The sequence below is a fragment of the Brassica oleracea genome, chromosome C5 (assembly GCF_000695525.1).
Source record: "Brassica oleracea var. oleracea cultivar TO1000 chromosome C5, BOL, whole genome shotgun sequence".
Taxonomy (NCBI): Eukaryota; Viridiplantae; Streptophyta; class Magnoliopsida; order Brassicales; family Brassicaceae; genus Brassica; species Brassica oleracea.
Window position 1 is genome coordinate 23,996,701 of NC_027752.1, and position 12,252 is coordinate 24,008,952.

Genomic DNA, 12,252 nt, shown 5'->3' on the forward strand with positions numbered 1-12,252 from the left:
ATAACTTTAACTTCTTTTTTTAGTTTTTAATTATGTTTTTAATTATAAATTTCCAATTAAGAAATTAGGTGATGATTAAAAAAAAGTTAGGTTTTCCCTTTTCAATTTTATATTTGTAATTTTTAGATTTTGATGAAGATTTCACTATGTCACCTGAAGAAAATAAAATGAACGATGGTAGAGAGAGCCAAAATTAGTTGATGTGATTTGGTGTTAGTTTATTTTCGTTATTGACAATTTATTACAATGATCTTTTACTTTTGGTTTATTTTGTATTTGAAGTTTAATTTATTATTCACATTACACATTTAAATATTTATAAATTTTATGTCTTGATTTTTTTAGATGTCATACATCTTACCTTGTTAGAGAAAATTTTAAATAGTTTAAACTATTTTTTGATATTTTGTATGTCAAATGAAAATAAAAATATAAAAACTAAAGTTAGTATTTTCTAAATGTTTTTAAACATAAAATATATACATATCCAAACTATTATTTTACTTTCTTAAAAAACATTTACAAAATATTAAACTTTAGTTTCTATTTTTTTTTATTTACATAGCTGATATATTATTATATAATAAAATTAATTTATTTATTAACCCGCAGTTCACCCGCGGTCGACCCAGTGACTCAGCAACCCAGTAAGTCATCCGGTTCAGTGTCCGGGTCGGGTTTAAAAACATTGAGTTTAAGAGATGATGAATTAAACTTTGTAACCCTAATTATTTATATAAGTATGTGTTTCCCTTTTTTCAATTGTTTTACAAAACTAAAAAACATTAAAAAAAAAGTAAATAATCAATCTTTTACAAAACTTTACGGACTTTACGTAAGAAACGTTTCGGAAAAATTCCCAAAACCTAACCAAGCCGTCCCCAAAAATCTTTGCCGTCCCCATCTCTTCTGAAACGTTTCGAAAACGTCCCCAAGCCGTCCCCGCGCCGTCCCCATCCCGGAATCGCAGCTGGTACGAGAGACGTCAAGGATATGCCGTCCCCGTGCTTCATAGCTCTTGAGTTCTAAATAGATGTATGATGGAAAATGTAAGTCAAATTTGATGACATATGTAGCCAAATCAATCCTCTTAACCCATTCCATATATCACAACTTGGGATCGGGATGTTACAAAAACCTTAACCAAGAAACATTTGAAGCTGTTAAATTATAATACAGACCAAAGCTTTCTCCTGCATCATGTCTCCCATGGAAATTTAAACAACATGACCTTAGTTACAATAATATGCTCCAATAATTTAATCCTAAATCTTGCCATCATATGAACCAAAAATTACTCCATTGCTGCGGCAGATTAGTAACCCCTTTGGAAGATTTGAAGACCATGACTCATTCCTGGTTATACTAATCGTGACCTCAAGGCTCTCAACCTGGTGCTGCTTTGAAAAAATCATTGGACTCTTGAGCCAATAACAGTGTATCTTTCCTTCCCCCACCTTCGTACTTGTTGGTACTTTAGACCAATGAGACCTATCTCAATTGGCCTATACCTGTACAATACATGATAGTAAAATTCAAGTCTTTTGAGATTCCTGCATGTAATATAAGCCATAACGATGAAAGCTTTCTTTGCCTCACATCGAACCTTTGTCTGTATTTGGTTTGATGAGACCAAACACAGAAACTGTTTTATTGTCGACATCAAACACAAAAATTGCTATGCTTTAGTAAATTGAGATTGATGTATGTGATACGAGAAAAATTGTAACCAAGTCTCTCTTCAGAGTAGTCCCAATTACCCATCCCACGCCAATAATCTACACCTCATCTCCAATGTACACCTCTATATTTTCCTCTAAAATAGAGATCTCTATTATAGAGGTGAAAATACTCCAATGTATGCTTCTATAATATAGTTCCTCTATTTTAGAGGAAAATATAGAGGAAAGTTACTTTTTACCTCTATATTTAGAGGTAAAAATATCATATCTCTATATTTTCCCATATAAATAGAGAAACTTTATTATAGAGGCATACATTGGAGCATTTTCACCTCTATAATAGAGTTTCTCTATTTTAGGGAGAAATATAGAGATAGAAATAGAGGTGGGTTAGAGATGGTTTTATCCCCTATGCTTTTTTTTCTGACAATCGCTAACCAGAACACAATTAGCAATCCGAAATCTCTAAAATCTCATGGTTGAGCAAATACAGTATCCATTCTTTCCAACCACAATACTTAAAAAAATCTTCTATTATTCCTTCTAATCTCCGTATCATACGAGTAAGATTTTGTTTTGATGATAACAAAAAGCATATCTCCATACCTCTAAATTTTATGTTTATTCTTATAAATAATATTTTATTAGTGAAGAATATCAACATTACAGTCAAAATTTATGTATCCAAATCAAAGAAACCAAATATCTATCAAATTTATGTATCCAAATCCAACAAACCAAATATCTATCTATAAACTATAAAATGGAAAATTTTAATATTAAATTTTTTTTTTTAAAAAGGGGGTTTTTCAAAAACAACCCAACATTCAAAGTCAAATATATTTGGTTTAACTAAAAAGTTTAATAATTAATCAAAATTAATTAAATTGTACACTTCATATTTAGTATACTAATCTTAGAAAAAATGTAAACTGCATAAGCAGTCTACTATTTTATTTTGGTCAAATGCAAAGCTAACCCGTCAGATTTGAGAGTAGTCTTCATACAAAGTCTACACATTTGTATACGTTCATTGAATCTATTCATAGAAAGTCAAACTTGGTCAACTGAAAACTAACCTCTTTCAAAAAATTTAAAAATGTAGAATGCATATGAAGTCTACTTTTGAAAGTCAAATCCTGGGTGAATTCTTGTCAACTGCGAAAACTAACATTTTTAATGTGTTGAAAAGGAAGTCTACTTGTATAAAATCACAAATTTTCAAATACAGTAAGTAACCCGTAAATTTTGCAGTTGTAAAAATCAACCCAAAGAGTTGACCTATTTGATAGTCTACATTCGTAAACTGAAAAGCACGTCTACAATTATGTAGACATAATATGAAGTCTACGTAGAAAAATATATTAAAAGTGAATTTGTGTATTGTTCATTTATTTTTTTCAAGATATTTTTGTTTGAGAGTGTGTGTTAATTAATCCTAATAGTCTTGAGTGACTTTGATAATAAAATCTGTTATAATTATGAAACTATCAAATTTTTGATTTGACTATGTTGTTAGTTTATAAGTGTAGACGTATTTGTAAGTCTACGTTTATAATTTATCAAACATTCAATAGTTCTTCGCTAATTATGTAAATTGTCAAAGCTGAACTTGTGTTAGTCTTTAGTGTTGAACTAATGAGTTGTCTTATTGCTTTCGATGTTGTCTTATGTCTTATGTGTTGAATTTATGAATTGTCTTATTGCTTTCGATGTTTTCTTATGTCTTATGTGTTGAACTTATGAGTTGTATTGGTGCTTTGGATGTTGTCTTATGTGATGAATTTATGCTGAATTTGTAGGTCTTACTTTTTTCCAATCACTTTGGAGTTTTATTACACGTCTTCTTTCTGTCGTGCAGACTTACGTATTAGACTGCTCGACAGAAATTAGACTTCTTTAGTAGCTTCTGTAAAAGAAGACTAGTACGTAAGTTTCTTTGTTGCTTTGAAGTTGTACTATTTGTTCAGTGTGCTGAAAATCTATAAAAGAAGACTAATACTGATACAAAGGATGATGTCTTGATTGTGGGAACCAAAATTTACACCGTCGATTTCCATAATCGAAGGAAAGCCATGAAACCCTAACTTTCCTAAGGTTCGGGATTTTCTTTGGAGCCAACGACAAGTGACCAAATAAATGCGGAAAATATGAAAAGACAACAAAACGAATTGATAGAGAAAGTAGATCTTTATTTTGAATATGTATAAGAGCATTCCGATTATTACAAAATATTATAAAAGCTTCTGCTACAAGAGCTGCCGGCGAATTCCCTAGTTCTAGCCACCAAAAACCTTAAACCTAGTTGAGTCGCAGCTCGATAACAACAAACAAAAAAGATACAAAAAAGGTTTTGTTGATTTCAGACTGAACTTTATGAAAGGCTTCCTACATATCCTTTTTGAGGATCAAGCCAAACGTAGTTCAATTCAAAGAGTGGAACAAGAGATCAAACTGCTTGTGCAAGTTCGTCTAGTAATCGAGTGCCAGTCACAAAAACATAACATGTCGAGAATAATGCCTAAAGTTTCTAAGTGCAGAGAGTTCTAAGAGTCTAAAAGGTTAAATCTAGGGAAGAAAAAGGTTATGGGCAACAATATCCTTAGAACACAACGATATAATCAGATTCCGGTTGACGAAAATGAACTTTATTGAATAAACAAGGTTGAATACAATAAGGAATGGGATCAGATAAATTAAAGAGAGATCGATAAAGGAAATGTGTTAATGCAAGCCAAAACGAGGTCGATGTGTGTAGTAGGCTCTCTCTAGATTTTTTCACATCCCGCTTCTCTTCGACCTTGTCTCCCTCTTATAGTCGGTTCACCACTGATTATTCTCAACCTCTCCCGCGATCTCCGGGCTTCGATATTACTTCGTTCGAATTCGTCGACGCGGGTTGGGCCTCACCTTTGTTCGAAGTCGCACGGCACAATTCTATCTTTTCTTGATAACATGCTCGTCTTCTCGTAATGGGCCTATGATCCATTTGGCTTTGCACGGCCCATTCCAATTGCAGCTCTAAATCTGAATGGACCAAAATTAGGTCCAACATTTGTCCCCCAGCCCTTTTAGTGACCATATCCTAATCCTATTGCTAATTTGTTTAATATAACCAAACTTAATCCTAATTGGTTTAAACTTAATAAAATAATAAATAAACTGAAAATAAACCATCTTGGACGTGCATAATCTTCTTGGGCCAATCATAATCCAAGCTGGCTTGTCTTTCCACTTTTTGGGCCGATAAAGGCCTTTTTCGAACAACTCTTGCTTGGGCTCGATCCATCTTGTTCCTGGTCCGACCAAGTACCTCCATAAGCTCATTTTATTGATAAAGATGCTCCTGAAGTTCCATTTCCATTTCCAGCTCAGGTTCTTCATCTTCCATTTCCAACTCATTTCTCGCCCATTTCGGTTTGAACAGTCCATTTCTCGATCATACCATATCACCCATTTCATTTCTTGTCCAACCAGCTTCATCCCATCCTTTTCCTGGTCAATCAGATTGAATACTAATCATCCATGCTGGCCCATAGTCATTCCTATCTTTATAAAGGCTTCATCAAGGCCCATAGCCTTCTCTCGGTCCAATACCTCATGAATAAGGCCAACAAGCTCTTCAATGAGCCAATTAGGCCGTGTTGTGACCCCTTGCCTTTCTGGTACATGTATGGACGTCCAATACTTGAGTTTGAAGCTGATACAGGTCACACCAGTTATATTCGTTGTTCGTTTTAGATGAGAATGATCGAAAATTCAATTTTTCTGAATTTCATGAACATTGGAATACAAAGAAAGATACATATTTTGGGATCTCATATCATTTTTATATCATTCCTAGAGATGTTAGAGACCAGTGTGCTGGGTTTAGAGCAAGACCTAGGCATAATAACGGTTTAGGGGGTGCAATGACTACTTCCGCTTACTTTTCCGGTATCATTTTTGACATGATTCCATCTCAATATTGAAGTCTACGATATGTTCTTGGCTTATATGACTTGCATCGATCGGGAACCGAGCATCTCTCCAAGGAAAATTTTGAAGTCGCCTGGAAGTGCTGACCAAAATTTCGGTTTTCTTTTATAGCGCTATTATCCTTGTGTCGGATGTCTGTGAGCTATATCTATGAGATGGCAAGTCTGTCTAGGACGTTAAGATTTTGTTGTGATAATCAACAAACATAATGGTAGATATTACTGTTTTTGAGTCTTCGCGAAGGATACGTGTTTGTGAAGATGTTATTGTGTATGACTGTTTGGTGTTCCAAGAAAATGTTTTTATCGAGGAAGGTAATTTTGTCGAAAATGGTTCTTCAGGCGTCTGCGACGTCTCGCGATGTTGAAGATTGGTTTTTCTTTCGTATGCCACGTTTCGTGCTTGAAATGTTCGCATGCTTGAAGATGTTTCGCGGTGTTGCAAAGGTTTAGTCTTAACCCTGCGTTGGAGAAACATTTTGGTTTGTATGCGGATGTTCGCAGCAGAAACTGTTGTTCCTGTTTAAATGGTAAGTAGTTTGATTTATGATAGAGGAAATAAGACCAAGGGGTCGCGTAGATTTTTCCCATGGGAAGCAGCAATTTCCTTCACTGTGCTTTGTGAAGAGTCGTCTCTCCGAGATTTATTTCTTTTATTTTTAGGGATGTTTCGTATAGCTCCAGCAGCCATGTTACGATATTTTCCTTACATGCCGCGTTTTATGGGTAAAACGTTGCAGGCTTAAAGTGAATTGTAGGGTATATAGAACTTGATTGTCATTTGACAAGTTTAAGCTTTCCGTTAACTGTTTGGTTGTTAGGACTAAGTCTCGCTGTGAAGACTTTATCTTATGATTTCTGTTTCTCGGCTATAAGATAATTATTTACGTAATAGGCACTTGGTGTTTTTAGACACATTGCGGATTGTCGTTTGGTCGTTAAGTGATTGGATTGAACGGTGATTGCTCAAATGTTTTTGCTTGGTATGAAGGTTGTGTTCAGCCGCATTGCCGATGAGGTTGTTGGTAAAGGATTAGACCGTAGTACTATCGTGTTAAAATGTTAGTTTATGATTGTCTTTAAAGGGGATGCCAAATTCTGGTTCGGGATTTACGGGAAGCGTAGTTGTCTGAGGGCCAAAGGACGTTCGTCAAGATTGATAGGCCAAGTCATAGTTTTCTGTGTTAAGGTGGCCAATGGTGTTAGAAAACGATTTTCAACCTTAGGTATCAGTTATACAACGAATGTTTCGTACAATGTTCCTTTAGTCGTACGAAAATTGTTTTGTTTCTGTCTGAGGAAGACGAAGCCTAAGAGGCTCGATAAAGAACCCATGCAGGGCATGGATAAAGAATGAGACCTGTTATGTTTACTTTCAATGTTGCTTTGTATGACTTGATCTGATTGTACGAAGGATTTTTCGCATAAGTAACGGGCGACCGGTTTTATGAAGGTAGTAAATCAGTGCTAGGTATGGACATGTCAAAGTAGCGATGTTCTGCAGATTTTACGGGAAATGTTTATGCTTTGATTTCAATCTTTGGTGAAAGTTGCTTGGAGTTACTCATGGAGTATTACCGAAGTTTATGTCGTTAAGATCTCGTCACAGAACTTTTTTTCGTAGGCTTTTAAAAGGATTCTCATGACATATTTGTTTCTCGAGCGGAACGAATTGGTCAACTAGTGGTAGATCTAGTCAACGAACGGGAGAAAGCGTACCCTTTGTTGTGCTCGCTGCTACTTGTATGGTTTAGTAGACATTGGTTGAAGTCTACTAGCCTTAATTATTTAGTAAACTTTATTAGAAGTCTACACTAACGAAAATTTTAAGATCTAAAAATGTATATATAGAAAATTTGAAAATAGTTTGTTCTGAAAAATATTTCAAAATAGTTTTTTAACCTAAAATAGTAGCAAAGGAAAACATAGAGTTTGAATCTATAAATTTAGTTCAATATAAACACAAAATACATATTTAAAATGAATAGATGTAAATCTTACATTTTTGGGAAGATGATTTGTAAACTTTGGAAGAGAATATCTGCAAATACTAGCTTTAACTTATAAGTAGACTTCATTACAAGTTTACTCTATCAGCTAATTTTCAGGTCTGAAAAAAATCTGTACATTAGAAATGTGAAAATTAGTTTTAAATCTAAAAAAACTTCAAAAATAGAATTTATAAGATAAATAGTAGTAAAGTAAATGCACATAGTTTGAATCTATAACTTTATTTGAATATATATAAAAAAAAATAAACATTTAAAATCTATATATTTAAAACTTACATTTTTAGAGGAGAAGATGAAAACCATGAATGATAGTACCTACGAAAATATTGTGAGAAAGACATGAGAAAAGATTAACAATTTAAACAATTTTTTTTCTTCTCATTCAAAGAATTTAGAGAGCAATAGGTGAACTTATACCGTGTGAGTGAGAGCAAAGTAGCTTCATATGAATCAGGAGCGCTTCTTCGGATTGGAGGAGCGACACGTGGAGTCTCTCAGTCATTGATTGAACAACTTCAAACTTTTAGGAGAAGACCTGCTCGAGGTAGTCCATCGTTGTGGATTTCTTTGATGCGGCCGCTTCTTGCATCTCTTCATAGGAATCTGAATCGGAGTCGTCGTCTTATGCATGGTTCGCTTGATTTCCCTATAGTGTCGGTCTCACCAGTCGGTTCTCCTTTCAGTGGTGGAGCCCGCCGGGTGGTGTTGCCTCCCTCAGTCAAAGTTTCGAGGTGTTGCATAGGTCGAACGCGGATTTGGAACCGGTGTCGTTTCTTGCTCATCGAGTGGAGAGCTGAGTTTTCTTCTCGAAGAACTAGGTTTTCAGCCTAGAGCTGTGAAAGTTTTTCCTAGCTTTGCTCCAACAGCGTGTGGTGCTCGTTCATCGTGTTTTTCAAGACTTGAACCATCTGAGAGATGTTCAAGATTATCTGCAAAGGTGTTATTCTCTCGAGCTGTGTGTAACTCGGTGACTTAACTTTGCAAGGCTGCAATCTGAGCCCCCAATTCGATTTAAACCGGAGGTTTGTTATGCTCACTTTCTGTCATCGTCATGTGGTCTTGATTATCCTCCTATTTCTATCGCCAAACTGTTAGGGTAAATTCGTGTAGGTACTTTGTTGGCACTACAGAAACGTAAAGCAAGATAACAAGTAGGAAAAGAGCTCAACTATAATTTTTATTGATCTTTAGAGCCAAAACTACAAGTTTGGTGTATGAATCCTAGTTCTAGCCACCTAGCTCTAATATTTGTGTATTGAAAGTCGCTCCCATGTTCTAGGGTTTGTATCCCTTTATATAGGCTGTTGGTAGTTGGAAATTATATTAGAAACTTCCATATTCAGAAATATGTTAGAATCCTCTTTATTAGAAATTTTACCAAGAGACAGGAATGGAGCCGGGTTTGAACCGAGAATTCTCTAGGCAAGAATCTGAAGGCTCGGAAATAGGAGTAATACCTTCCTAAATTATTCATTCCCAACACCACCATAGCATTACAACTTTTGTTTGTGTTATAAGTTTTGCATTTTCTTTTTCTTTTTGTTAGAATCAAAGTTGAATTTTTATTTATTCTGGATTAAAGAAAACATTTTTTTATTCGGTAGTTTGGAATAGGGGTGGGCACTTCGGTTATTTTCTCGGTTCGGTTCGGGTTCGGTTCGGTTTGGTTAGTTCGGTTCTAGTATTTTTTCAACTGAAGTAAACCATAGTTAGTTTGGTTCGGTTTGTGTTCGGTTCGGTTTATATTTGGTTCGGTTTGTGTTCGGTTCGGTTTGTTTTTTAGATCGGTTTAATTAGATTCTTCTTAGCTTGATTTTTCTAAAAGAAATTATGTTTTAAAAAATAAATTATGTAAACATAAACTATATGAACTAAATTCAATATAAAACTGAAACACAAATCTTTAAAAAGTCACCAAAATGTATACAAAAATTAAAACAAATGAAAGTTAACTAAAGTAAAAAAAAAAACCAACATCATTAGTAATATCTCTTATATCATTAAAATTCAAAAGCCTGCAATGAATGAAATATTTTAAATCAAATATTTTGATGATTACATATTAGATTAGAAGAATATATGTTAATGAATAAAAAATGAAAAATATGTGGTTTAGTATCAGAATTTTAGTATATTGGTATTACTAATATTTTTAATTTAAATAATTACAAAAATACATCGGTTTTTCGGTTCGGTTTTAAACCGAACCATTCGGATTGGGGAAATCTTCAACCGAATAGTTTGAAATAGACTTTGGTTCGGTTTGTATCGGATTCGGTTCGGTTCGGTTTTTTTGCCCACCCCTAGTTTGGAACTTGATTAGAAAATGATTAAAGCAATTTATTATATTTTTATATGTCAAATATGTAACATTAATGCGTCCACGATCCCTCCATTGCATTTGCGACTTGCACACAAGTAAACGGAAAATAAGGTTGACTTTTATGATTTCTAACACTTGTAATTTACTATGAGATTACATACAGAACCAAGAAGCGTTGAGATTTGTCGCAGGTTGTCGGGAAAAATGTACATTCAGATGACAAACGGAGTTCCTCCCTCGACGCCTGAGCAAACTTCTTTTGATCACCGAGTCAGTCTGATCACTCTATCATTCTCAATCCTTTTGGTCTTGATATACGTAGTAAAGGGTATGTTATGCGCTATTAGTTAAGTTGTGGGCTGGATGGTATGGTTGATAAGCTAAGGTTAAGTACTTGGAAGTGCCTCTGAAGTTGGCACTAATTTGATGTGGCTTGCAACACTGCGGAGTTGAAGGTAGTGATTTTAAAGAAAGGTGAATCCCTGCGATTTTCAAACCTGTTTCACCTGACTATTCAATATTTTGCTTGATGGCAAGCAGAAGATAAGTTTGGGGGAGTTGACATACTATGGATTTTACCGGTTTTTAGCTTTAGTATAATTTCTTTTTAGAGTATATTATATGTGTTTGGAGTCTATTTTAGGCTCTTTTCAGGTCTAGGTATGTTTTGGACCATTTTGGAGCTTAAAGATGAAAAAGCTCGTAGCTGTTCAAAGAAGTCAGCTTCGGTATAAGTTCTCCTATTTTGCTCTTAATCACACGGTATTTAAGATCACATTTAACTCTAGAGTTCTCTCAAATACAAGTGGCCAAAAAACTTGGTTGAAGCAGTCAAAAAAGTAAGTGAATTTTGTTGATGTATGTAGTCAAATCAATTCTTCTAAGTTTCTTCGCATGCACCCATAACATCATGATGTTACACTCACATCTACTCACAGAGTACAACATTTTTGTTTCACACTATGACCATTACCCCTAATTGTGTGAGACTGACTCTACACTCGTTAGGACTTGGTACTAATACTACTTCAATTTGAGTGGTGCACTTTGTGAGAATAAGAGCGGATTGTCGTCCTGCTCCTGATCGTTCTAGTGTGCAGCGAGGCCACTACACTATGTGAATGGGGATGATTATAATATCTTGATTTCTAGTATATGGAGGTGTATGTTGATAGACTTATAAATCTTGATTTGAATAATAGGTAACTAAAATGTTTTTTTCTTTTCAGTCACTTGTCTCAAGAGAACTCTAAGATAAAGTGTGATTTAACTGAAGGCTTGAGCTGGAGTTATTGAATTATGGGTGGCCTGGAAAGTCATTTATGATATTGTCTGAGTGCGGTCAAAACACATAGAAAGATCACATGGTGATTGCAACTAAATAAACAACTTTTTTGAATTTCTTAAATTTGACACACTGGCCATCACACATGATGAGACCCACATACCGCAAAATTGGCTGTAGAGTCTATTACTCATGGATGGTTGGAGACATTACATTTTATTACTTTAAAGAAGGTTAAAGCTCTTAAACATGAGGACAGAGCTTCACGTTATGAATATTCGTACCAGTTGCCTCTTTCTCATGAAAATTTTGAACTCTTAATGGCAACATGTGTGTTTAATCTCTTTACAATCCATTTGAAAGAAGGATTTTAATGTATATATATACTAGTATATATTTGGCTAATCTTTTGTTTGTTGGCTTGTATATAAGTTAATTGTAAATAACTATAATTCAAAAATGAGCATATATGTAACGCTTTGACCGTCATTGTTAGTAGACCTCATACATCCCTTTTTGGGTCCATGGATTCTACCCTCGTTTGAGGATCATTTTAACTTTTACAAAATTATATAAAAGAAATTATTAACCATGAAATCACCATGTGATTTTTCTCATATTTTGCTTTTACTCACACGGTACTTGAGATCAAGCTTAGCTCTATAGTCTTCTCAAATACAAGTGGTTTTTTTTTTTTTTTTTTTTTGTGTGCAAACAAGTGGTTTGTTAAAATAGCCAAAATAATGAGTAAACTTTGTTGATATAGGTAGTCAAGTCAATTATTTTAAGTCTTTCAGCATGCACTATTATACAAATAAAATCAGGATGTTATACTCACCCCACTTACAAAATGCAACATCTTCATTGCTCATTATGGCCATACCTCTAGTGGTCTGAGTCCACATGACTCTGCACTCGTTTGGATTCTATTTTAATACTACTTGTAACACCTCGACCGCCAAATTCAGTGGAT